Genomic DNA, 5994 nt, shown 5'->3' with positions numbered 1-5994 from the left:
CTTTCTACTTTCTACTTTCTACTTTCATAATTATAAGACCACCATTGGTTTTAATATTTTCGTATGGTTTTCTTGGAAGTTCTCTAAACGAATAATGACAATCGATGAACGGTTACACAAATTCAAGCAATGGACTTGCATTATACGCTTTTGTTGATACGCGACGAGAAAGATAGGCGTCTTACCAGAATGAATTCAAAGTTGTAACCAGAATATAGACCCTGGTGGCCACGGAATGGTCCACTAGAAGATCCAGAACATCTGTTGAAGTGGTCAATTCTTGAAACTGATCCTAGAGCTCCACTGTTAAAAAAAAACCATTGATGGCTTATCAATATAAATTCGGAGTTGTGTTCGGAAAATTTACCCTTGGGTTCACAGAATGGCCCTCCAGAGGAACCAAATCCTCCCTAAAAGAGATAAATTCATAAAATTGATCCCAGAGGTCTTCTGATTGTTCGAAATCACTCATAGATGTCTCATCAGAATAAAATGGGAGTTGTGACCGGAAAATGGACCCTTGAGACTACGAGATTCTCCACCAGGAAGATCCGGAACATCCATAAAAGTGTTCAGTTCTTGAAGCTGAGGCTAGAAGTCCATTTTTTTTTCAATACCACTCATTGGCGTCTTTTCAGAATGAATTTTCATCCTTCGCATCATACCAAAATATGAATGAATCAGTGATTTTTTTTACCGCGTGAATGAACGTTGTTTACATTATTGAATTCTCAGTTTGTTTATAATAGCTGTAATTGCAATTCCTGGTGGAAAAGTGGTTTCAGATGGAATTCGAAGAAAGCGTAAAACCTGGCGGGTCCGAAGCATCTTAAAAGTTTGCATGACATAACCTTTAAAAGAACGTGCTGCTTCTCCAGAAACTACCAATGACCAGCCTTCAACGTCATCATCGAACCCCAAAAAATCAAACATTATCCAGTATTTTTCAAAGGTGTCGCCGCTTGAAGCAGTTCTGGCTCAAATGGCTGCCAAGGACGGTATTTCGTATAGAACCATCTCCAAGTCCGAAGATACTAACTGCTATTCAACAAGTTTGCCTTGCACACGGTATACATTTGGTGGTTACAAGCGTTCTGTATCAGAAGGAATCTTGTTTTAATATTATTTTATTAACCTGAATTTATTTTCAGGCTCAGATGATGACTCAGATGGTGAAGATTCGGAAGTTGACTGGCTCGAAACTGAGAAAGGAGGGTCCGTGCCACCCATCTTCAAGCCGCAATTATCTGCAATCATCAAGAAGGTTCGCACTGTTGTGAAGATATTCCGAAGGTCGCCTGTGAAAAATGATTTGCTTCAAAAATATGTTCGTTCTGAATTCGGAAAAGAACTAACCTTGGTACCAGACTGTAAAACCCGTTGGAACAGTTTGCTTACAATGCTCAAGAGATTTAATGATTTGAACTTCAACGATGAAGAGTTTGAAATGGTGAGCGAAATTGTTCAAGCTCTAGAACCTGTTCAAGTCGCTGTAGAGCATCTTTGTCGTGAGTATTGTTCACTGTATGAAGCTGACGTGGCGCTTCAATTCATGTTGGAGGAATTGTACTCCCAAAGCTCGGACATCGCCATCAAACTGTTCGACGCTCTTAAGGAACGGATCCAGGAAAGACGTTCAGAATACGCTGATCTTTATGCTTTTTTAAACAACCCCGCCATGAAAGGATCAGTGAGTAATGATATCGGAAAACGTCGAACCAAGGCAAGCTGATGAAATCTTGAAGCGACTGACTACAAATGGCGGGATGGATAATGCAGCAGAGGAGCTACCTGTGCATGATTATGAAAAGAATGACGCCGTGGAAGAGTGCTCTGGTTTAACGGTGAAGGAGCAACTCGAAAAGAGGCTCCATCAAAGCAAAGCACTCGTTCCACCGACAATTAACTCATCATCGACTCCAGGATCATTGAAGGCTATTAAATATGAATTTTCACACTATGAATCCGAAAGATTGAAAGGAATACACCGCGCTTGGAACCATTCGTCCAACATCAGTTGAAGCAGGGAGAGCGTTTTCGGTTGCCGGAATATTGCAAAAAAATCCGTTGTGGTATGGGAGACGAATCGCCTAGTATGCTATGCCTGTTTAAGTTTTACTTCGCTAAGCTGCAGTAATTTCAAAGTTTAAATTTGAACAATAAATGCGTTTTTACTAGAAAATCAAATTTTTATTAACTCCGAAAAAATTACCAACATCGGTATTTTACCGGTATTACCGGTATTGACTTCGCCAATACCGAAATACCGGTTTTCACAAAAAATGGGTAATACCGACCACCCTCCCCGGGGAAGTGGTCAGTTTCCGACTTGGGCTGAAATTCATCATATGAGTCCCAAAATGTCATGAAAATTCAAAACTAAGATCGTTGGTGGTGATATTGAGTTACCTGGACCGAATTAATCATTTTTTCAAGTTTCTGCATTCATGTTCCGTCAGATGTCACTGCTGTTGTTTGCGGTGACATCCATCTGAAACTACACACAATCTGTTTTCCTATAATTGTTCACAGAGGACACTGCAGTGCAAAACATGTCTGATACCTCTATATATGCATTTATATTATTATTCGAAGTCCCTCCTTTTTTACACATTCTGCACACAAAATAGCTCACCCCTCACAGAATTTCCCGCCGATTTTTATGTATGGGGCGGGGCATAAAGTAGTTTTTGCGCAGAATATGTAAAAAAGGAGGGACTTCAAATGTTAAAGAAAATGCATATATAGAGGTACCAGACATGTTTTGTAGTGTCAGGTACTCTATTTTGTAATCTGTGAAAGGGAAATCACAAATCGAGTGTCAACAAAATACATGGCATGTTGAGAGATTGAGGTCGTGAGAGCAAATTTTCTCTCTCAAATTTGAATTTTTTGGCTCTCTGTGAGCTGGTAGTAAACCAGGTAAAACTGTATGGGGAAAAATCATTTTTATTTAATTGTTGCTTGTTTAACAATAATTTCCGCGAAAAAACTGAACGACAAAGTCCCTGATTAATTTCTTTAGGTTGTCATTCACTTTTTTCACCTGAATATGCACCGAAAGCGAATTATTCCCACTTCTCTCAATTTATATATGGGGATTTTTTATCACTTCCTACCAGCGGAACAGCGCCATCTCTGTGGAAAATGGTAGAACAAAATGATTAATTGGCCACACCCAGATATAATCATTGTGAAAATACACAGGTTGCTTAGATATTCCATTTTCATGCTCATTTCCAAACGCGTGCGAAGCAACACGAGTGAATAAGTAAACATTGACATGACATTCGCGCATTCATGATCAGTCGCGACTATATATACTATAGATTCCATAAATAAGCGGAGGCACAAAAAGTTGTTTTGGCAACCATGAACAATAAATGATCTTACTGGCATCCGCGAAAAAAGTTCATGCCATCATAGAGCTCTTCTTTGTGCAGTTTTGTTTTTTTTTTCTTTGATTTGTTTTCCGCCGATCTTGTTTTCCGTGCTGAGCACCAATGCTACCGACGCCAGGAAGGCAGCTCCCACACCTGGACCCTACCTATCGACCCATCAACTCATGAACCGGGGACCAACGGCTTTACTTCCCATCCGAAGGAAGGCGTGATCAGAGATGTTATGCCTCAGAACATCCCGGCGGCGCCGACTGGGATTGAACCCAGGCCTGCTGGGGTGAGAGGTAATCACGCTTACCACTACACCACCGGTGCCGCTCTTCTTTGTGTAGTTTTGTTTTGATTCGTGCGCAAAATTTCAAAATGAAGTGCAAAGCAAATCTTTGCAACAATTAACCGAGGAATGGTTTGTTTTATCTTTCGTTCTTCCGTTGACCACGAAATAAATCGGAATGTGGAGTGTGGAAAGCGTTTTGTGCTCAAAATATTACAATACTTCTCCCTCAAACAACACCATGATGACGTCATGCTCGTTTGGCTATACTAACTGACAGTTCGTTTGGCTACATAATACTTTGCCTTCGCTTATCTATGGAATCTAAAGTATCTATAGTCGCGACTAGTCGCTCGTTCAAAAATGAAGCTTGATCATGAGAAGTGCCGTAATTTAGTTTGTGCTTTGTGTTTCTAAAAGGCCAAATCGCCAAGGAAAATACGCGACAAATGGAAGCAAACAAGTGTCCGACAGTTTTTGCCGTTATATAGTGATTCAGATCAAATCTATTCGATCATTTTATGCACAAGGTGTTATATAGCTATTTATCGATGATCAGAAGGTAATTTAAAATAGACATTCCAATATAAAAGATTGTATAACCTGGTTTAATTTTTCAAATCAAGGTTGGCACACTGAACTCTACATGTTGATGATTACAGTAAGGATGTTTCAGTAACTACAAGAAAGAAATCAGCTAAAGGTGGATCTAATGTCAGTGAACATTGCTGTAAACTGTGTGAAGTCGCCCGGTCAAATTATTAAAGTATACCGGTAAAACAATTGAAAAATTCATCTCACGCAAAACCCAAATCCTCACCTCACGAAAAACAAAAACCTTTGCTTCAAATGCAGAGATCCAACAGGGAAAATCCCACAGTCGCTGCAAGGAAACAAAGCTTTGTTACGTTTGTAAATATGATGTTATTAGAATCATTATTCGATATGCAAAAACACAACAACCAATCAATCTCGCCGCAAACTTTTCGCCACTTGCACTATGCTTCGACCATAAGAGCTGAACCCACTGTGAGAAAACGAGTGTCCTCGCGACAACACTGTTTATGCTGTGCACCACACGCAAGCTGCCACGTCATCGCATTGGATTGTTGACACCGCACACACACAAACAAAGCACGCACAAAGCAGACTCTCGCCAGCAGCGAACGATGAGAACAAAGAGTGACATCGTTCGCTGACACGCAAACGGCGTGGTTCAGAGTGCCGGAAAAATCCTTTCATTCGGAGTACGCTTTCTTACTGCCGCGGGAACAGCAGACTTCTTTTCCTGCTTGTCGGTTCGAGAACATCGTCGATCAGTTCGCGGGTTAGACCGCCGGGTGATGGATCCGTGGTGAAGCTATAACAAAAGCGGCGCAAGCGATCCTAATTTCCGCGATTCGCTTGTCAGGTAAATCTCTCGGCATTGTTCGGTTCTACGTGAAATCAACCTTTCACTTTCGGAAGCATGCAGCAGACCCAGCGTACGGAAGAAAAGGCCATCCACTAGACGTTCGTAATTCACACTAGCGCAGTGCAACCGAACCACCTGGTCGTCCGGACTTCCATCGATCTAAAAGAAATCCACCGAGGAAGAACACCGGGTACCAATCGGTTCTATTTGAACGAACTGTGGAGAAAGGTTCAGGTAACTAGAGATGGCTTTTGATGCAAGACCTGTGTTAACCCTGCTTTTTGGGCTAGGATCCAACGCAGCCGGAAGCTAAGCTGGTCAGAGGCCAAACACGAGGCCGTAGTATCGATCGAGCAGGCAGGCTCGAAGCACAAAAGGGATGGAATAAAACCGTAAGTGCAATACGATTCTAAAATCGATCCCAAACCAAAATCGCTTCCCTAACACAGGATCCCTTTTTGTTTTTTATTGGAAAATTCTGTTCCGACGTTTTCGTTTGGACTTTTCCTCCGACTTCGGATTCGTTTAGCCTTGAGCGATTGTGGCTTGGCGATAACTGGGCGTCGAGAAGCCTCGACGAATAAGGCAGTCGGCAAGTGAAGTAGGCGATTGGTAAACTTGCGATCACTGCGTGTCACGAAGATTTGCGGTACGATGCACTGGTTTGATGGGTCGCTGGCAGGCAATGGTTGGTAGCCTGGAACTTTTCCCGCGCCGTCAAAGGATGCGTACGCAGTGGGGTCACGACAGCAGCGAGCCGATGGCGAGCAGTAGGAGTGAAGAAGAGTGAGTACGTTCCAGAATTCTTTGTGGGCGGACGTCAAACGACGCCGAAGAACAACAATATGAAGGCAGTGATATGTAGTTATTAGAGAGAGAAGAAGAGTAAGCATAAGAGGAAGAGT

This window comes from Ochlerotatus camptorhynchus, unplaced genomic scaffold (assembly GCF_037179485.1).
Source record: "Ochlerotatus camptorhynchus isolate MF236.1 unplaced genomic scaffold, CSIRO-AGI_Acam_v1.1 ptg000312l, whole genome shotgun sequence".
NCBI lineage: Eukaryota > Metazoa > Arthropoda > Insecta > Diptera > Culicidae > Ochlerotatus > Ochlerotatus camptorhynchus.
The sequence above is the reverse complement of the archived record's forward strand: the minus strand, read 5'-3'. Positions refer to the sequence as shown.